This window comes from Orcinus orca, chromosome 6, assembly GCF_937001465.1.
Source record: "Orcinus orca chromosome 6, mOrcOrc1.1, whole genome shotgun sequence".
NCBI lineage: Eukaryota > Metazoa > Chordata > Mammalia > Artiodactyla > Delphinidae > Orcinus > Orcinus orca.
In genome coordinates this window covers 87822131-87843829 of record NC_064564.1, presented here as the reverse complement: position 1 = coordinate 87843829, position 21699 = coordinate 87822131, and the positions used below count along the sequence as shown (strand labels likewise).

Below are 21699 nucleotides of genomic sequence, written 5' to 3'. Positions count from 1 at the left end.
ACAAAATAGAAGTGTCTTCCACTCTCGCCTAAGTTGGAGGGAGCAGACCAGGCTGGTGTAGCAGCAATTCTAGGACTCCAGAGACCCAGACCTTCTTGTTCTCTGCTCAGTCATCACCAAGGTGGCTCTCACATTGTAGCTCTGCTATAGCTGTCACACATATTTGATGTCTCAGACCTCATGAATATTTAGTGCTTCCTTGGTCCTTCTGTCCTTCCCATCTATGTTCAGCCCATACATGCTTTACTAACTTTATCTGTAATATATTACACAGCTGCTTGTTTCTATTGTTCTCTAAGGCAGAATTTAACATTTTTGATAACATAGCAATACACATTACACAAAATAAATATGTCATTTTAACAAATAAGGCTAAACTAGAATAATAAATGTACGATAATAACTAGGCATGCTTTAAAACGAGTGATAATATAAACTCATCCTAACAAATATTAAATTGTATCATAAAAGGGCAAGAAATTTAACAGTATGCTAGCAGCTGAAGAAAAGACAGATTAGTGCAGAAAAGAAAGCTCCTAAACAGTCCCAAGTATATATAAAAAGTAGCAGAAGCTAATGCTATTGTTTCCAAATCATTAGAAAATGATGTCTGGTGGTACAACTTGCTAACCATATGGGAAAACTTAAAATTAGGTGCCTACCTCACACCATTCACAAATTCCAGATGCATTAAAGTTATAAATGAAAAAATGAAACCATGAAACTATGACAAGAAAATACATATACATGTTTAAATAATCTTAGGTTGGGAAAATACTTAAACCTGCCAGCAAATAAAAAACAAAAATTGAAAATATCAACCAATTTGACTCAATTTTAAAGATCTATATACATAATTCTTTAAAAAGGCCAAAATGGAACTGGAATAATAAAGTAAGGAGGACCTAGCTAGCCTGGTTCTTTATCTATGAAGATGGGCTGGTAGATCTCACCAAACTCTAACTATAGTTTTGCCTCTATGCTAGCTGAAAGATGATATGCATATATAGATTTTACTTGTTCAAAAAGTATACAGTCAACATGGATGAACCTCAAAAACATTATGCTAAAATGAAAGCAGTCAGACATGATAGGTCACATGTCATAAAATTCCTTTTTTATGAAAAGTCCAGAATAAGCAAATCCATAGAGACAGAACGCAGATTAGCAGTTGCTGAGGACTAAGGGGAGAGGGGAATGGGGTGTGACTGCTAATGTATATGGGGTTTCTTTTTGGGTGGTGAAATAGTCTGGAATTAGTGGTGATGGTTACATAACTTTGTGAATATACTAAAAACCACTGAACTGTACACTTTAAAGAGGTAAATTTTATGGTATGTGAATTATATCTCAAGTTTTTTAAAAAGTGTATACTGCAATTCACAGCCGACAGTGGGTTCAGTTCTCAACTGACCCTGTTGTTGCCTCTATAACATAGTGAGTTAAAAGAATTCCCTTAGGGTATCATTAACACCTGGTGCTTGAATAAGACTCACTATAGGGATGTTTACATCCTGATGTCCAGGGTGGGCTAGCCAGGGAGATGCCTCCTCACTTGACGGCACTGGCCCCAGAGAAGGCCTCCCGCATTAGGATGAGCCAACCCACACACCCACTACCAGGTTATATCTAGCCGTGCATACTCCCAACAACTCAAAAAATTCTGGTTTTAGTTTACAAATTTGAGCAAGTATGTACTGAACTTCCAGTGGGTGGATTTGGCCATCTGTGGTTTCAGAGCATTTCTGAGCTTTTGGTTCCTAAACCATGGCCATGAACTCACAAGGACTGGGACACTCTCCCAGAACTCCATCCACATCACTTTCCAGCAACTCAGTGTCAGTGGGCTTTTGGTCAACCTGATAACATGTAAGTTACAGACATGGTTTATCAGAGCCGGAAGGAACCTTAGAGAGTAATGTCTCACCACCCTAACTCTCGCCTCCTACAATCACTATTTAATAGATGAGGTCCAGAAAGGAGAAGGAGTCATCCCTAGATTACCCAACAAATAGAGGAAACTAGAATTAAATTAAATTTCTGTGTCCCAGTCCTGAAAGCACATGTGGTTGTACACCCAATTATTTCTGTTGCACTATTGGCCTTAGCAACTGCACTTCCAATTAAATAGTCTCCCACACAGTGAAAAGAGAATGGAATGGCACAAGACCAGCAACAGGACAAGGTCTTAACCCTTTCAGGATGCTCCTGACAATGTCTGAAATTTGAAAGCCACACTCAGGACAGCTTCCTCAGGCAGACACTGCTGAGGACATGGACCTTCTCCAAGTTTCCTATGACTAAGTAAACTTATCCTTGTCCATAGATGGAATTAGTAGGAGGGACCCAACTATCTGCAGAGCAGATAAAATACTGTAGCAGAAAGGAAGCATCCTTCCTCCTCGTCTCCCCTGTCAATGCAGCAGTTTCTCCTATGATGTCAGGTGCCCTTTAATTCATTCATTCACTCATTTAACCAATAAACACTTCTTAAACATCTACAGTGTGCCTGGCCCTGTGCTGACGTTCAGACATGGAAATGGGTCAAGCATATACTCGCCTTCAAGAGGCTCCCAGTCTATTGGGAGACGTTCCTATTTGACCAGCCCTGACAGAAGGGGAAGGCTAGAGTCAGAAAGTTTGTGCAGGGCACCGTGGACACAAAGGCGAGGTCATAATTTGGGTGTCAGGAAGGCTTCACGATGTTGATGCCATCTAAGCTGCATCTTGAAAGTCTTCAAATGGCAGAGGAGGGAGGGGAAGCTTTTCTGACACAAGGAACAGGTGAGCAAAGGCACAAAGTATAAGGGTGCATGGTGTGTTTGGGAAAGGGAAGGAGACCAGGGTTTCTGGAATGTGATATCTGGAGCTGGGTTATGTTGGCCTGTTCCCACTGAGTCTCCATCACTAAAATACGGATTTCTTGGGGTCAAGCTGTGCATTATCCCCTTCTGAATTTCCAGCACCTACTCAGAACTCGGCAAACCTTTTCCAAGTGAATGAGTAAGAGAAAAGAAGAATTAATGTGTATTAGGTACTAACTATATGGGAGGCATTGTACTGAGTGCTTTACTTATATGCAGTGATGATGATAATAAGGCTCATATAAACCTTATGGATTTGATATTATCATTATTGTTAATATCATTATTATTATCCCCCTTTAATAGGAAATGACTAAACACAGAGGCGTGAAATAACTTGCCCAAGATCACACAGCTAGTAAGAGGCGTATCTGGTCTTCAAACCCAGATCTCTCTCAGATGAATGTACTCTCCTTCTTCATGTCTGTCTCCCCACTACCCTAGGGGCCAAATCTGTGTCAACTGCCTGTAGTCTGCTCTCTTAAATGCTGTTCTCTCACTGTAGTGAGAATGGTAGGAGAAGGAGGGAGCGGCCAGGTGGTAAAGAGCCTTGACTACCAGGCTCTGAATCCTGGACTTGATCTTAGAGATGATGAAGGTTTAACATAAGCCAACAGGCGAATTCCCTAGCAGTCCAGTGGGTAGGACTCGGAAATTTCATTGCGAGGGCCTGGGTTCAATCCCTGGTCGGGAAACTAAGATCCCACAATCTGTGCTATGTGGCCAAAACTAATAATAATAATAATAAGCTAGCAGATGTGGTCTGAGTCCTTTCAATACTTAGCATGAGGTTTGCCATGGACTTAGAAGCCAGGAAAACATTTTGGGGAAGGGGAAAATGGAAATCAAAACTCCTTTGTTCTGTGTCAAGATGGGCACAAACAGATATCTGAGAAGTGGTGAGTGGGACAAACGCCCTAAAGGGTTAAGGCTTCCTCCACCGTGACAGTCTCAAACATCTGGCTCTCTTCTATTCTCTAAATTTAGAACAACTAGCTATCCACTTCCTCCTAATCAAGATAAGGTCAGGGCTGAGAATGCAGGCAATTGTGCTAGGTCATTTAATTGCCTTCCTCTTGAAAACCTTGAGCCAGCCATAGGGAAATTCTCTAGCCAAGGCAAAGAATAAAGGTCAACAAGCGTGTGGCCTTCTGATGCCTTTTACAGATCCGAGGAGCCACAGGAGAAATCAATTCCAGTCACACAAGTTGCAAAATTCTTTTAAAAAGTGGAGCCAATATTTTTAAGATTCTCCAGGTCATGGAAAAATATATACTAAGAACATGACAACAATACCAAGTGTCTCCAACAGCATGAAATTTACTTCTCATTGTTGTCTAAGTAAAACCAGACTAATTCAATCGGGGCTATGTTCCCTAACCCATCATAAAATCATCTGTTATGAAGTATTAATGGGAAAAATAAGATGACTAGTCATTTCTACTTTTCCTGGATGCCCACAATTTTGTTATTAACCACGATCCCTTTTTCAAAGCTTTTTTTTCTGACTATAAAAGTAATACATATTCACTGTTGAAATTTTGGAAAATAAGGAGAAAAACAAAGAAATAAAAATCACTATAACCCACCATTAACAACTCAGGTTTTTTTTTTTGGTAACAAAAATTGAGGTCACACTGTATATAGAATTTTATATTATTTTTTCATTTAGCATTTGTCAGTAGCTTAATCCTACATACATAGTATTCTTCAAATACATCATTTTTATCATTTATATCAGACTGATCAGCATGGATGTGCCATAATTAATTTAACTAGTCATCAAGCTGTGGACACTCAGGCTGTTTCCAGTCTTCTGATTTTATAAATGAATGTGTAAAATGTCTTGATACAAATATCTTTGTCCTACTCTCTAAGGGTCTCTTTTTGAAGTAAAATTACTAAACCAAGGGGTATGAAGAACTTAAGGTTCTTGATAGATATTGCCAAATTGCCTTCTATTTGCTCAACAAATATTAATTTGGTGCCCAGTGCCAAGCATGGTTCTGGCCACTGGAGAGACCACAGAGAATGAGACAAACTTTCTGCCCTAGGGAGCTATATTCTAACATGGTACCAACTTATCTTCCCACTAGCCATGTATGAGAATGCCTGGTTCCTCCTCCCCTCATCAGCATGATGCTCTTTTAAGAATCAACCTTGGGTAACACAGTAGTCAAAAAGTGTTCTTTCAACTATTGTTTTAATTTGCTATTTTCTGATTAACATATTTTCCCATGGATGTAGCAATCATCTCCACCTGTGTGCATGAATTGTCCGATCATGCTCTTTTCTTGTATTAATACATTTGTCTCTTCTTATTGGTAAAAGTTTTAATATATTCTAGATGTTAACTTGCTGCCTGCCATATTTTATGAATATTTCTCATTGGCATTCTGGATATCTATGATGCTTTCTAACTTCATTTGGCAAATCTTGAGCACCTCCCAGGCATGGGCGATGGAACTGTGGACAGAAACATACATGGTCCCTGGTGGAACTGGTAGCGCCATAGGGGAGACAGACCTGCTTTATGAGAGAATGAGGCACGGGAGTGAGGGACAGTGTGCGAGGACCCATCTGGTGGCTGAGGGGCGGCTGGTGTCTTAGGGAGGGCTCCTGAAGGGTGGAGGCTGACAGAGGGAAGTATCCAGGGAGTGCTGGACAGGAAAAACCTACAAGGAGTGAGGGAAGCAGAACAAGAACGTGGAGGTGCTCTCCGGTAAAGTCTAACTGGTTCCTGATCCACAGCTGGCTCGGGAGCATAAATTGCACAGCAAAGTTTCTCTCCTCGAGGTCAGGGTGGGAGGCCTTTTGTGAACCCACCCAGATCATGGTTAGGAGATGCTTGTGGAGGGTGGGGGAATGTGACCTCCCTGGTAGGTGGCTCCCCAGAAGAGGCAGCTGTGGTGTCAGCAGTCAGCGCTGCTGCTGCAGCTGGAGACGGATGCAGGAGACTGGAGAAGGGGTCTGCGTGGGGCACTGACGGTGTGTCCTACACATGTCAGAGAAGCAGAAAGGCCAGGGTCGCAGGAGAGGTATGGGAAGGGCAGGCAGCACGATCAAGATTGCAGTTAGCAGAAAACTCTTTGGCTTCAGTTGGGAGAATGGACTGCAGGAGTCCAGGAATGACCAAGAAAGTCTGGGGCTTGCAAAATGCTTGATCCCTCACCCTGAAGAGTCACTGTGACCATGATTGTCATACCAAAGAGAAATCCTATAACATAGAAACCTGATTAACATTGTTCAAATCCACATTTCCCAAGAAATCGCAGAGGAACAGGTGAGCAGAAAGGACAGCAATAACAATATAAAGGGCCAACTCCAGGTGAGAGATAGAGGCCTAGACTATGGGAGTTCAGAACTGCAGAGAAGTGGGTATACTAAAAACATATTTAGGAATTAAAAACCACAGTATTTAACTGAAGATTGGATATGGTGCAAGAGAGAGGGAAATATCAAGGACAACGCCTGGATTTCTAATTTGAGCATCTGTATGGTGACGCATCATTCTTGGAGAAGGACTGGGTCAAGTGGAAGGCTGGGGGTGGGAGTGGGGAGAGGACCATGCGTTTGCAAATAACAGTTATCCTTAGACATTTTTAGGTTAATAAATGCCAGCAAAATGTGGAGCCATGAGAAGAGCCCTGGACTAAAGACTTGGGTTCTTGATCCAGTTCTACCAACAAATAGAGAAGGTCCCTCTACCCCACTGAGCCTCAGTTTCCCCACCTGAAAAATAGAGACAATAAGTCCTATTCTAACTACTTCACGCCACTGCCATTTTGATCAAATAAATGGATAGAAATTAAAAAATAGATAAACAGCAAGGACCTACTGTATAGCACAGGTAACTATATTCAATATCTTGTAATAACAAACAGTGGTAAAGAATCTGAAAAAGAATATATATATAATACATATATACATATATAACTGCATCACTTTGCTGTATAGCTGAAACTAACACAACATTGTAAATCAACTATACTTCAATCAAAAAATAAATTTTAAAAAATGTGTGCTAATTTATAGACTGCAACCAAACACAAAGGTATTATGGTGATTATCACTAGCAGCCATTAGAGGGCGCCTCAGCCATGACACCCCAAGGAATTAAGTCAGAGCAAGACATGAGGCCAACAGACCCAGAGACATAAATTTAGGTGGTGGCTATGTTATAAAAACAATTATACAGGTTCATTTATAATCATCCTAACAACATTTTGTTTCAGGCAGGAAAACTTTTTTCTCTGTCATTAATGTCTCTCCCTCTTATTCACCTACTGCTTTCAACCAGGGTCACCCTACCCCCATCGAAACCTGCTCTCAAGAAATCATCCACTGATTGGCATTAAAGAAAAAGTGCCAGTAACGCCTGAAGTGTTTTCTTCCCAGGGCATGTGCCCCTCCTCAGCAGAGAATCAAATCCTCTGCCAGAGGTAAGGCTTTCTAACGGTGGAATTGGGGGGCAGGGAGCACATGCAGAGAGGGACTAAAGTGAAGCAAGCCAGACACAAAAGGACAAATACTGTAGGATTCCACTTCCGTGACAGAGCTCAAGTGTCAAGGTCACGGAGACAGAAAGCAGAATGGGGGTTGCCAGGGGCTGCGGATAATGGAGAGCTAGCATTTGATGGGTATAGAGTTTCAGTTTTGCAAGATGAGAAGAGTTTTGGAGATGAATAGTGGTGATGTCTGCACAACAATGTGAATAATGCCATTGAACTGTACCCTTAAAAATGGTTAGGATGGTAAATTTTTTTGTGTATTTTACCATAATAATAATAAAGAGGTATTGAGAAGGTGCAGGGTCACATTATTATACATTTGTCAAAACCCCTAGAACATATACCACTAAGAGTGAACCCTAATGTAAACTATGGACTCTGGGTGATAATGATGTGTCAGGGTACGTTCTTCCATTGCAACAAATATACAGTTGACCGTTGAACAACAGAGGGGTTAGGGGCGCTGACCCTGTGCATATTTGAAAATCCGAGTATAACTTATAGTCAGCCCTCCATCTCCAAGTTTCCTCTGTTATCTGTGGTTCCATATCTGGTGATCCTATAGTACTATAGTATGTACTATTGAAAAAATCCACACATAAGTAGACCCATGTAGTTCAAACCCATGTTGTTCAAGGGCCAAACGCATAACTCTGGTGCTGGGTGCTGACAGTGAGGGAGGCTGTGCATGTGTAGGGGCAGAGGGTATATGGGAAATATCTCTGTACCTTCTGCTCAATTATGCTGTGAATCTAAAACTGCTCTAAAAATATTTTTTAAATAATCATAATAATAAAGAGGTATTGAGGAGGTTTGTGGTGCTCGTCCTGGTGCTCAGGCAATCACACCCCACAGATGGAGCCTGCTACCACACACATACACACACACACGCACACGCACACACACACACACACATGCACGGCCCTGCACAGCCTTCTGTAGTCAGCTAGGCTAGGAGCTGGTCCCAGTCATTTGGGCCCATTTGGAGTTCACTCTGGAGCTTTTAATATTCAAAGGAATCTTTGTTCTCACTGTGGAACCATTTCTCATCCCATTTAGCTCTTACATAAGACATACTTTGGATCTGATATATGGGAAAAAAAATTACCCATTTTATTCATTTTGAATAAACTAAAAATAACTATCCTCCCCATTTCCTGGAGCCAATAAAGACTGTTTGGAAAGGACAGAGGAAAGAAAGACATGAAATATGAAAAAGAACCTCAGCCTGGGCCTACAGAAGCCTGGGTTTAAAATCTGGCTCTGACCCTCAACTGCTGTGTGACGTTGGGCAAGTCCCTGCCCCTCTCTGGGTCTCAGGCGCCTCATCTACCAAATGAGAGGATTGTGTTGGAACATCCGGCCTTTGAGATCCCTTCAACTCTGACATCCTACTTTTCTGAGAGAAGTAAGACAAGGAGTTGAGGCATCATATTTTGCTAGCCATCCAGGAAATGAATCATTTTTACTATTCAGAAACTTTTCCAAATTGATTTTGATGTGATCCTGTGTGATAAGAAATAGCTAATGTCACCTCTCTTCCCATTCCTGTTCTAATGTCTAGAAATAGTCATTAAGTCACAGTCTCTACTTCCTCACCTCCTGCTAACTCCCCAGCAGTCTAGTTTCTGACTCCTCAATCCTTTGCAACTGTTCTTGTCAAGGTCACCACAACCTGTGGCGGAATCAATAGACATGTCTCAGACTTTTGCTTCCTCCCTGCACCTCTCAGAAACATTTCAACACCGGGGACCTTCCTATCTTTCTCAAGACACTCTTCTCCCTGGGGCTGAGAGGAAAAATGACTTTGCCCTCCCAGAGACCCAAGTGTCAAGGCCAGGACTGTACCCACAGTGTTGGTGCCAAAGCCTAGTGCCTCAAGCCTGCAGGTACCACAGCATCACTTGCAACCATTTGCCTTCCCATTGTCATCATTTTGCCACCAAGTTCTAGATTCTCTGGGCGATTCATTCATTCACTCATTCATCAATTGTTTATTGAGAGTCAACTATTTACTGGCACTGTATTAGGCAATGGGAATACAGTTGACCGCTGCACAGCATGGGTTTGAACTTTGCAGGTCCACTTATATGCAGATTTTTTTCTATAAATACTACACAACTACACAATCCATGGTGGGTTGAATCTGAGGATGTGGAACTCCAGAGCTGACTGTAAAGTTTTACTCTGATGTTCGACCCCAGAGGGAATGGGCTCCCTTAACCGCCCCCTACCTCATGTTCAAGGGTCAACTGTATGGCAAGACCTGCATGATCCCTGTCCTCCTGGAATTTATTATTCAGTGGAAGAGTCAGGCATTGAGCAGGTAAGTACAAGATACCTGTGTAGTTACAAATGCGATGAGTTCTCTGAAGAAAAGGACCAGGTGCTATGAGAGAGGAGAGCGAGGGGGGACCAGCAGGATGTGCATGAATGCCACTTGGAGGGAGTGATGGGCGACGCTAAGATCTGAAAGAGGGGGAGGAGTGCTCCAGGCAGAGAAAACGCTGTAGTGGCAGCCTGCTGGGGGGGCGGCATCTTGAAAGGGCAACCTGGGGAATGTGGCATGGTCCTGTACCAACAGCACCCTGTTTTTACCTAGATAAAGGATTTTGGAGTGGCCTTGGAGGAGCAGAGGAAGACTCTGGAGGAGCTACCCCCAGCCACCCCTTGGCACCACTACTGGGGCCAGGGCCAAAGGAGGTTGCAGCTGGACCACTTAAGGGCCTGAAAGGGGCCAGAGAAAGTGAGAGGGCAGAGCAGTGTGGGCGGTGTCTGAGGGCTGGATCCTACAAGACCTGGGAGGAGGCCCCAAAGAGTCATCTGATTCTTGCTTTAGAAAAATAGTGTTTTGATCTGCAGAGACTCATGGGTGGGGGGCAGAGGGCAGAAGGGGAACTCATGGAGGCCAGTTCTTTTGAGATGACCCTGCTTATCTTCACCAGGCACAGAATTAGAAATATTCTGCCATTAGGAGAGAATAAAACCCTTTTCCTCAGCTTCCTTATGAAAGGCAGACGCTCCCATCATTATGAAGCCCTGAGGACCCTTTGAGGTGCCCTGGTCCCACCTCCCCAATGCACAGATGAGGAAACCAAGGCTGGCGAGGTGCAAGGCCACCCAGGCAGGACCACGAGCGCAGCAAGTGGCACAGGTGGGATTCTGCTGGCCTCCAAAATTCACACCTTCACCATGCATTGCCCTTGGATGCCACCTTGACCAACCCATTTTCTTTTACAGGTAAGGAGACTGAGACTCAGAGAGAAGGTGGCTTTTCAAGGGCTGTAACCTGATCCCTAGAGGCTCATCTCTGCTCCTTCCCCTGCTCAGAGCTGCTTCCTTGTGGGTAGCAGAAGAGAAAGTGTCCCCTAAATAAATGCCATTACCACTGGGCTGTGAACAAAACAATGTCCCCATGGCTGGGGGCAGCCTGGGGCCATGTGAGGAAGTTGCTTCCTTGGAGCAACTGGTGTGGGAGCTGGAGCATTTGCTGGCCACCCGCTCTCCCAGGAACAGAAAACTCAGGAACCACGTTGGGCAGGAGCCCGTGGGAACGAGGCCTGCACTCCCCTCTCCACGGGCCCCCTCAGCCACTGATTATGCTCCCAGTGAAAGCCTTGCCGAGCAGAACATCTGTATTGCACAGGGAACTGGCGCCGGGGCGGCCCGGCTGCCACAGGGGCTCGGCGGGAGTCCACCAGTTCTGGGGCTGTCACCTCTGACCCCACGGAGACCGTGTCTCCCAGGGTCCACATTCTGACCCTGGAAATCTGGAGCAAGTTAGGGGAAATTTAGACAGATGTTGCTTTTTCCAGTTTCCTGTGGAAATTAAGTGACACAGGGAGGCATATCATTCAGGGGAGGAGATGAAATATGTGAGGAGAACAGAGGAAATAATACATGAGGTGTTTGTTTGCAAAGCAGTTGTCTCTTCCTTGCTCAGGGCTTGTCAGAAGGAAGTTGATCTCTCACAAGGCAGTAACAGCAAAGCAAGTCCTTCTTTTTCTAGAGAACCTCAACTCAACCCTCATGGACCAACTCAGGCCCCCTGCTTCCCACCTGCCAAGGCAAAGTGGTGGCTGGGTTCACCCATCACCCTGTACACACCTTCACAGTAATCTTGTGACTTGGACTTGGAGGACAATTAGTCATTATATCTGTCTCCCTGCTAGGCTTCGGCGGATACTGTGCCTTAATCATCTCATAACCACAGTGCCAAGTAGAGGGCCTGGTACAGAAGAATAACCCACTAAATGTTGGAGAACTGGATGGGGGGGGAGAGAAATGGAAGAAAGGAAGGAAAAAAGTAGAAAGAAAGGGGGAAATACAGGTTTCTTCAGGGTATTTGCAAGTCCCTAACTCTTCCCTATTGATTTGAAGCCAACACCTGCCTCTTAGAATTAACACGCCTCAAGAAAATTCATTCATCAGGCTGGAATAAGGTTGAGCTGAGCACCACAAATAACAGTGGCTTAAAGAAGATAGGAGTTCATTTCTCACTCACATAAAAGTCGTCCCGAGTCTGAGGAGGCTGCTCTTTGAAGTCATCACAGGCCCAGACACCTTCCATCTTGTTGCTCTGCCATTCCAGGGGTGTTGTACTCATACTTGTGCTCCAAAATGGCACACCACCAGGTCCACAGCCAGGGCAGGGGCAGAGGGCAAGGAAAGACACACTCTCCGTTGAAGAGCATGACTGCATTTTGAGTGCATCGCTCCCCTCACCTCCCAGGGCCACACTTAACACAGGGCAGGCCAGGATTTATGGTCTTAAGCTGAGCGTCTGTGTGCTAAGGTTCTATTCCTATGAAAGAAAGGGGAAATGGATTTTGGAAACAACCAGAAATCTTTTCCAAAATACCAAGTAACAGAAACTTTAAAAAACATATTTCAGGGACTTCCCTGGTGGCACAGTAGTTAAGAATCTGCCTGCCAATGCAGGGGACACGGCTTTGAGCCCTGGTCTGGGAAGATCCCATGTGCTGCGGAGCAACTAAGCCCGTGCACCACAACTACTGAGCCTGTGCTCTAGAGCCTGCGAGCCACAACTACTGAGCCCACGTGCCACAGCTACTGAAGCCCGCGCACCTAGAGCCCATTTTCCAAACAAGAGAAGCCACCGAAATGAGAAGCCCGTGCACCGCAACAGAGAAGCCCCCGCTCGCCGCAACTAGAGAAAGCCCACACGCAGCAACGAAGACCCAACGCAGCCAAAAATAAAGTATAAATTGATTTTTAAAAATCCCATATTTCAAAGCCCCAGTATTTTCATTACATATTTGACCATCCCAACAAACCTGTGAGGAAACTGAGGCTGGTGGGGTGTGGTGGGGGGTGGAAATGCCTTTGGGCAAGGGCACTGAGGGCAGTTAAGGAACAGGACAGAAACCTGAATGTGTGGTCTAACCTGGGATTTCAATTTAGACTCTCCCAAATGCTAGAAAGAGAGAAAGTGAGACAGGAAGGAAAGGGGCAGGGCACAACCATTAAAAGAATGACACAACCATTAAGAACAGGATACCACAAAAACTGGTTAGAACCTATTTAGCTCCAAGTTGGTGGAAGACTCGACTCCCAGCAGACCTTAAGCCTCACTATGCGCTCATTGTAATACATTGGCATATGTAAATGACATGCCCACAGGCGCCATGACAGTTCCGAGGCTGACCATAAAAGGTCAAAAAGTGGGCAGTGCCCCAACTCCTGGAAATCCCTGCCCCTTCTCCAAGATAGTTAGAATATTCCTCCCACTCATTAGCCTATGAAATTACCCAGCCCATAAAAACGAACCACACCCACACCTCAGTGCCAGTCTCACCTTTTGAGACATACCACATTCTGTATATGGAATGTGTACCTCTCAGGGCCGCTCTTGCCTTCTGAGATGACCCACGCTCTGAGCATTCAGGGAGTGTGTATCTCCCTGAATAAACCTGCTTTCACTTTACTATGGCTCGCTCTTGAATTCTTTCCTACTCAAAGCCAAGACCCTCACTTGGTGGCCCACCCCAGGGACTCACTCGAGACCTGGGATGTGACCCTCCGCTTGCACCCCGTTTTTTCCTACAACAAAAGGAAGCTGAGATCACGCAGGTGTTTACGAGAGATCTGGGGGTCTGAGTTGAACCCCAGCTCAGTGTATCTGCTGCTGTATGTCTGTCCCCAGAGCTAGTGTTCAGAACAAATGGGGGAGTGGTCAGCTTTCCCCAGGCTGGTCAGGCTGCACCTGGAACGCTGTGTTCTGGGGACCAGCCCTTAATGGGAACACTGAGAAACAGAGGATGTCTGGGGCCAAGATGGGCTGGGAAGCGTCTGGATGTCCCATCCTATATGGAAAGAACCACAGCTGAACATTGTGGAGAAGGGCAAACTCTGGTAGATGTAATTCCTTATCTTCTCATCCCTGTCATGAGGAGGACTAAGTGACCTCCTCTGCGTGACTCTGCAGAGCAGGACAAGGCAGTGGAAAGAAGTCACTGGGAGGCATAACCAGTTCCAAGAAAAGGGGGTAACCAGAGTGGAATGCAGGTGTGGCAGGTGGTGAGAGCCTGCAGGGCTCTCAACAAGGCTGGAGATGCTACAGAAAGGATTCTTCTAAGGCAGAAGTTTTTACCTGGAGGCTCCTGTGGGCGTGTGCCGTCAGCTGTGATTGTGTGCAGGGCAGCCACGTGCATACACATGCATGCTCTCCTAAAGATGGGGGCCATAGCTTCCTTGAGATTCTCAAAGGTGTCTGTGATCCAAGCAAGATTCAGTGGGCTGGTCACTGGGAACCTCCAGGGTCCCTGCCCACTCTAAGATCCCACGGCCCCAGTGTAGGTGCACAAACATCCCCAGGGATGAGGGATAAGGAAGCTGGATTTTTCCAGCTCTATGCCTCTGTCTACACCTCACTGCTGTTCTGTCCCAGTCCTGAGGCCCAGGGAATGACCTGGAGGGAGGCTTAATGACTGTCCAGACTTCAGTGTGCCTGAGAATCACCCAGTGAGAGTATTAACATACAGATTCTGGTTCGGTAGGTCTGGGCTGGGGCCTGAGAGTCTGCATTTCTAATATACTCCCAGCCAATGCCAGGGCTGCTGGTCCATGGCTCACGCTTCGAGTAGCCAGGGGCTGGTTGGGCGGTAAAGCTGGATGGGTAAGTGAAGAGGGGAAGCCTGGCACCCAGAGTCCTGGGCACAGGTCAGAGATCTGGTTCTATGAAGCTGGGCAGCAGGGGCCTGACCTCCCGGCTGCTCCCTCAGACCTTTAAGTTCCACTGGTTTTGTGGGCCTGGCCCATCTGAGCAGTTCTGTGCCACACTCAGCTGATGGTGCCAGGGTGGGATGGCACCAAGAAGAGGGAAGGAGGCCCCAAAGGCCAGCTCTGGCAACCTCATGCTGTCACACCCACTCTGCCCAGGCCACTGGCAGCAGGCTGGGACCAGGTCATTCTTTACGTGAACGAACAGAGCTTGGGGAGTGGTTGAATACCGTGCCATAGTCAGATTAGCTTTTAGAAAGACAACTCTGCCAAGTGGGAAGGAAAAATTGAGACACTGAGGCTGAAAGGGAGGCCACTCAATGGGTTGTTTATTCCATGGCTCAGGCAAGAGAGGACATAGGTTTGACCTGAGGCGACAGCAATGGGATGCAGGGAGGAAACTAAAGAGATGGCCCAGGACTGAGCCTTCTTGGATGTGGGGAGTGAATCTAAATGTGAACCCCAGGCTTCTGGCTTATTTGGTTAAGTGCTGCTGCCATTCAGTGAAACAGGTGTAGCAGAACACTTCTGGTTACAATTGGCTGAAAACCTAATCAAACTGACCTTGAAAAAGAGGAAAAGTAAAGTGTACTGGTTCATATGACTAAACAACATGAGGGTAGATCTCAATCATTTCAGGCCCACCTGGATCCAGGGACTCAAACCACATCATCAGTATATTCTCTCTCCATCTCTTGTAACTCAGGTACTCTGCGCTGACTCTGGTCTTGACAGCTCCTCCTGCATTGTCACAAGATGGTCACCAGTCTCATGGTCACAAGGTGGCTGCCAGCCAGCACCTCTCGGAGCTATATCCTTCCAGGTTTAAATCTAACAGAAACAAATGAGAGCTTGTGTCCTAGCATTTGCATGAAAGTTCTGAGATTCACCAGCTTAGGTCACATACTCACCACTGAACCAATCGCTACGGCTGTGTTAACTGACTTAGATCCATGAGTTTTGCTGGAGTCATACAGACCACAGAGACTAAGAGGGCAAGGGGTGGATCCCAAAGAAATACTGGGGTTCTTGCCAGAGTAAAGGGAAATAGAGGTCAGGGAGACAAACCACATCTTTCCAGCTTTGTGGACAGCAGGGGAGAAAGAATAGCAGGTTGGGGAAAGAAAAGATGACGAGCCCAGGGTAGAATGTGTTGTTTTTTCAGGGTGGATGGGACAGCCGGAGGGAAGTGCTCAACGGGCAGCAGGTTGGGAGAGACCCAGGCTGGGGGGGAGATGTGCGAGTTGCCAGTGTGTACATGGCAAGAGAGAGGCTTAAGAGGGCGAGTAATGCCGTGGGCTTTGGAAACCATTCTGGGCTCCCTGTCTCAGGAACAGCACATCCAGTCTAGTGAACGTCTCTTCCTTCCTTTGCTCCTCAGGATTTGGTGGTGGGACAGCCGCTGCAGCCCTTAGGCAGGCAATGCCCCAGCTTCCATCTTACAGCTCTAGCTCTTTCTTCTTGTCTTAGATGCTTTGCACCTTCCTCTCCCTATGATATTAGGACCTGAATATATTTGACAGCTATCTGAGCTATGGATACAGCAAAGGCAAGAGATAGAAGCCAGGTCTTGGTGCCAGGCCACGATGTGACAGAGCCAGGACCCTTCAGGGCTGATGAGCATGTGCTGGGAATGACACAGGCCAGCACTTCACTAGAGACAGAAGGACAAGCAACTCCAAATGGGGATGACGTCGATGACTTCTCCCACCTCTGCTGGTAATGTTCTCCCATGCCCTCGTGCAGTGGGACTTATGACAGCACCAAATAAGGGAGGTTTGTGAAATGTTGCAACAGGAGGAGGAGACTCGGTGGCCACATAAGCCTTGTGGTATGGCCTGTCTCTGTGTCCTGGTGGCTTCCCAAGGATAATAAATGTCACTAGTGTCACCGCCAGCCAGTGTGTTCTCTAACTTCATTATTTTTTACCTGGTAGTTCCTGGGACACAGCTATTGAAAAAAGTCCTGCCAAAGTGTGCCTACCAGATTTCCGTTCTTCCCTCCTTCCTCACCATCAAAACCTTGAGTTTGTTTAGGATGGCAAAGTGCCAGCCAAAAAGCCCACACTTGTCGGCCTCCTGTTCAATGAAGGGGTGACAGGACACAGGACTGGACGGAGACTGTGTGAATGTGGATATTACTCCACAAACATGTGCTCTCCTCTGCCGCTGGGGATGGAGGGTGAGTACTCACCCACTGATGCTGGACTTAGCTCCATGACTTCCTTTGGAGCGTTCGCAGAAGGAATAAGCAGAAACCTTAAGTTTGCTTGCGCAGTTTGGCTTGCTTGCTCTGATGACTCACCATGAGAAGAATCCTCCCCGGCTCATCTCTGCTTGTTCAGCCTGGGTTCCAGAACTAGTGCACTTGGAACTGACCTAGACCAAGACTGGCTGGCCCAAGTCTGGAGTGCTGCCCAGCTGAGCCTGGCCAGCTGAGTTTGGGGGTGGTTGTTACAGAGCGTTACTGTGGCAATAACTAATACAGAAACAGGAAGGGTCTTCTGGGAAAGCTCTTTAATGGCGGACGGACTCAGTTAGCAGGTCTTTTGCTCTTTACCCTTCTCATTCTCCTTGAATGATGACACACTAAATGCTTGGTGGGGGGTGGGGGAGCATATTACAACTACAGGGTGACAGGCACATGCTAAGCATGGTTGAATGGGAAGACAGAATGAGCACCATCCCTAACAGCACCACAAAGCCACCAAATCAGCCCTGAAATGCCTAACTCTGGACTTCCTCTTATGTAACAAAAATAAAGCCTTGAATTTGATTAAGCCACTGTTTTTCAGGTTTCTGATACTTGCAGCTGAATACAGTTCCTAACTGATGGACACAGGTAACCGTTGGCATTGAAGCCACATCTGTGTTTGAGATCTCTGGGGGAGGACATAAAGGGTCCCCTAGGATCCTGGGGAATGTGGCTCAAGGATGTTGGAAAGGAAGCCCACAGAAGTCTGGGTTGAGTGGAGAACTAAGAGATGTGGTAGCCAGGAGCCTACCTGGAGAGGAGGAGAAAATGCCTGGAGACAGGGGTGGACCAGGCCAAATGCAATGGTGAGATGCAGGAACATGAGGAAGAAAACTTATCAATGGATTTAGCAAACAAGAGGTCCTGGACCTTGGCAGGGGTAGTTCAGTGCAGCGTTGTGGACAGAAACCAAACCACAGAATGTGATAGAATCTGCAGCTCTGGGGGATGGACACTCAAGGGAGGATGATGCAATGGGAGGAAGCTGCCCCGCGGCCAGCTGCAGTCTTGTCCTGACTGCAAAGACCATTTTTCCTCGCTGCCTCCAGGATGACCTCTAAACTCCTCAGCTTGGCATCCAAGCCCCCCACAAGATGTGGACCCTGCCAGGACCTGGCCTCACCTCCCAGCCTCTCTTCCTCACATTCCAGTAACACCACTGCCCACCATTCCTGGCCAGGCTGCCCTCCCCTTGGACCGCCTTCCCCCTACCTATCCACAGGCTGCTCAGCCTTTCAAGATGGCACAGATGTCACCCCTCTCTGAGGAAGACGAGATCAGCCCTTTCTTCAGGCTCCTCCCATCTCTCTGTTTCCACCTTGAATCATAATCTCCTGGGTCCAGGTGGGAACAGGGCCTGTGTTGTCTGGCACTTGTACGGGGCCAGTAGCCTTAGTGAGTGTCATCAGGGGCCGGTGACAGTCTGCCCTCCACGAAGTTCCCAGGTCAGGGAGACCATGCGGGCATCTTCAAGTCCACATCTGTCCCTTCTACTCCCACAGAGAGGGCTTTCGAGAGATCAGGAAGGAAGCAGAACAATTAGCAGGGAAGCCTGAGGGCTTTCTTCCCTTCCTTCTCCTCTCTGAAGCCTTCCCAGGGGGCAGCTGCTTCCTCCCTCGCTTTTTAGAACAAGACGACATGATTGTGACCAAATTTAGAAAATAACCAAAAATTACAATAAAACACAACCCATGTTTTAAAATCCATTTTGACAGCTCCACCCCACTAAAAGGAACGTCTCTTCTGAGGGGTCAGCAGTACGAGCAACAGCAAGGCAGGCTGCCATGTCAGGGGCTGGGAGGCTGGTCGGGGGAAGGGGCCCTTCTCACCAAAGACAGACCTACCGTATCAACCAACGGGTGGGATGATGAGACCCCAGGGGAAGGGCAGGGCCAGGCATGGGACAGAGGGGTCCAAATTCAAGGGAGCATCTTCTTGGCTTCTTGTTTCTGCCAACAGCTGGAAAGGAAGGATGTTCTAGAAGCCATCTCAGAGACCAACCACGGTGGTTGGACCCCTCCTTAGCACAATGCTACTTTTAGCACATTGTTGTGTGTTTTGTGGGGAACAGAGGGAAACCCAGGTAACCAAACAGTGTCACCCACCTCATATAATAATAATAGCAACCAGGTACTGGGTGAGTACTGTGTGCCAGGCAATGTGCTAGGAGGGCTTTCTTTTCCTTTTTTTTTAATCATTGCTAGGAATTCTACATGAGTCATGTTGCATCAGAGAGATTATCACAAGAGAAAAAAAAAAAAAGATCTTTGTGGGCCAGAATCAAGGAGATAAATTTGTCAGGAACAAATGTAAAGGTGTGATTTGCAAGTCTGGCATTCAAGAGGCAGTTTTAGTAAGGCTGCATTAATAAAGATAAAAAGGCCAGATTAAGGGAGGTGATAATCTCACTGAACTCAATTCCCATCAGTTCAAATGGGACCCATTCTCTCTGAGCCTCAGTATCTTCCTCTATAAATTGAAGCTAGAAAATACCTCCTTTGTAAGACTGTTGTGAAGATTAAACAATGTATGAAAATATTAGTTCAGTGCCTTTTAAGTAGCACGCTCTTAATAAATGGCAATGACCATAACTGTTAAAAACTTTGGTATTTAAAATGGAGTTGCAATTTTCTCCCAGAGGAGGGAAGAATCTGGAGGTGCATATTGTTGTCACATATCTACACCCCTGTTATAGGCAGAGGAAGGAGACTAATTCTGCATTTCCCCAAAGGACAGAACCATGTTCATTTGGCAAAAGCTAATACTGAGCCAATTCCAGCCAAATAAAAGGAATTGTAATAATGAAAAAAGACTGGAAGGAAATGCTTCCAAATGGTGCTGTCATTGGGTTGTGAGAACTTAAGTGACTTCTTTATATTCTTGCATAGTTTCCAAATTTTCAGCTGAGCATATATATATTTTAATAATCTGGAAAAAATAAAGTGTTTAAAAAAAAAAAAAAGAAGATGGGACTTCCCTGGTGGCACAGTGGTTGGGACTCCACGCTCCCAATGCAGGGGTCCTGGGTTTGATCCCTGGCTGGGGAACTAGATCCCATGTGCATGCCGCAACTAAGAGTTTGCATGCCACAACTAAGGAGCCGGTGAGCCGCAACTAAGGAGCCCTCGAGCCACAACTAAGGAGCCTGCCTGCCACAACTAAGACCCAGCACAACCAAATAAATAAATAAATAAATATTTAAAAATTAAAAAAAAAAAAGAGACATGTCAGGAATGCTGTAGTAGAAGTGGGAGACCAGACTTGATTCGAGATTCTGCCAAATGTGAATCTCATTTCCAAGCTTCAGAAAACTGAAATCTGGGACTTCCCTGGCGGTCCAGTGGTTATGACTCCACGCTTCCAATGCAGGGGGCACAGGTTTGATCCCTGGTCAGGGAACTAAGATCCCACGTGCCCTGAGGCATGGCCAAATAAAATAAATAATAGCTGTAATATTTTTTAAAAAACTACATTAAAAAAAAAATGAAATTCATTCCCAATACAGGCAATGCAGTAGGAGGGCATCCTGCCCTCACCCTCAGAGGACAGGGAACAGGCACCTAACAAAGTACCACTTCCAGCTCCAGAAGCACAGGGACCGACTGCTCCAACGGAAGGTGTCACCCAGGGTCTCAGCAGCCCGTGAAGTGGGGAGGGAGCTTTCCCCCCAGCATTAGGGTGAGCCTGGTCTCCTCACTGGGCAAGCTACCATCAGAGTGTGGCAGAGTTAAGTCTTCCCTCAACTTTTGATTAAGAAAACAACCTTGGGCTGGATTCTAAAAGGCAGGAGTGAGAGGCAGGGGTGGGTGATGAGACAGATGTTGGTACCGGCAGCAGCAGATGTGGCTTCTGGGTCCAGCCTTGTCTCCCCTCCATGTGTGATGCTGGGTAAGCCCCTTCCCTCTCTGGGCCTGTAGTTTCAAGAGGTTGGACAGAATGAGTTCAAAGCTGTTTTACAGCTCGGAATCAGCAGCTGGAAGCCACAGGCCCTTGGCCATACTTTCTCGAAGTCTCCATGGCCCAATGGACCTCGGAAGTCTTTCAATCCCATTGCTCTACCCCTGACCTTAATGAAGCCACATCTGGAGTATATCTCCTCTGATCCCTGTTTTGTACAGTTCCTCACAGCTGGATCCCCATAAATCAATTTGTTTTGCAGACAAGTTCCCAGAACTGTCCAGAATCCTACCCAGAAAAGGCAGTTTTATTTTGCCTCAGTTTCTGGTTCCAAAAGGAGTGAGCTGAGCCTAGTCTACCTCGGGACAAGCTCCCCGAGTCTTCCAAATCCCGTGGCCTGCTAGGGTTTTGCAGAGAGGCTGAGGCTACTGCTCCTGTCCCCTACCCGCAGGCACAAAGGATGAACTGGCCTGGTGGCCCCCTTCTTGGCGGCTCTCGAGGAGCAGTGCCCCCACTTCATGGCCAAAAAATTGGACTGAAGTGACCCCCAACCCCCGGCTGCTCTTGGGTTCAAAGTTTTCCCAGAGATGAACTAGTTATGAGAGGAGAAGGGTTAAAAAACTAATTTCCGGGCTTCCCTGGCGGCGCAGTGGTTGAGAGTCTGCCTGCCAACGCAGGGGACACGGGTTCGTGCCCCGGTCCGGGAAGATCCCACATGCCGCGGAGTGGCTGGGCCCGTGAGCCATGGCCGCTGAGCCTGCGTGTCCGGAGCCTGTGCTCCGCAACGGGAGAGGCCACAACGGTGAGAGGCCCACGTACCACACACACACACACACAAAAAGCTAATTTCCTTGAGGATGGAGAGGGAAGGAGGACTATGAACCATTAAGGACTCCTGCTTGTTTGTTCTGCCATAAGGCACTGAATCCAGG

The 21699-nt window shown here is 46.6% G+C and overlaps 1 long non-coding RNA gene across 1 annotated transcript in view; it reads left to right on the top strand.

Annotated features, from left to right (window-relative positions):
* Nucleotides 1-13485, top strand: part of LOC117201900 (uncharacterized) — a 28509-nt gene extending 15024 nt beyond the window's left edge. Inside the window, exons 3-5 of the long non-coding RNA XR_007477983.1 lie at nucleotides 7165-7306; nucleotides 9622-9701; nucleotides 9978-13485. This is a non-coding gene — a long non-coding RNA (uncharacterized LOC117201900). The remainder of the gene's footprint in view (nucleotides 1-7164; nucleotides 7307-9621; nucleotides 9702-9977) is intronic.
* Nucleotides 13486-21699: the final 8214 nt, after the last annotated feature.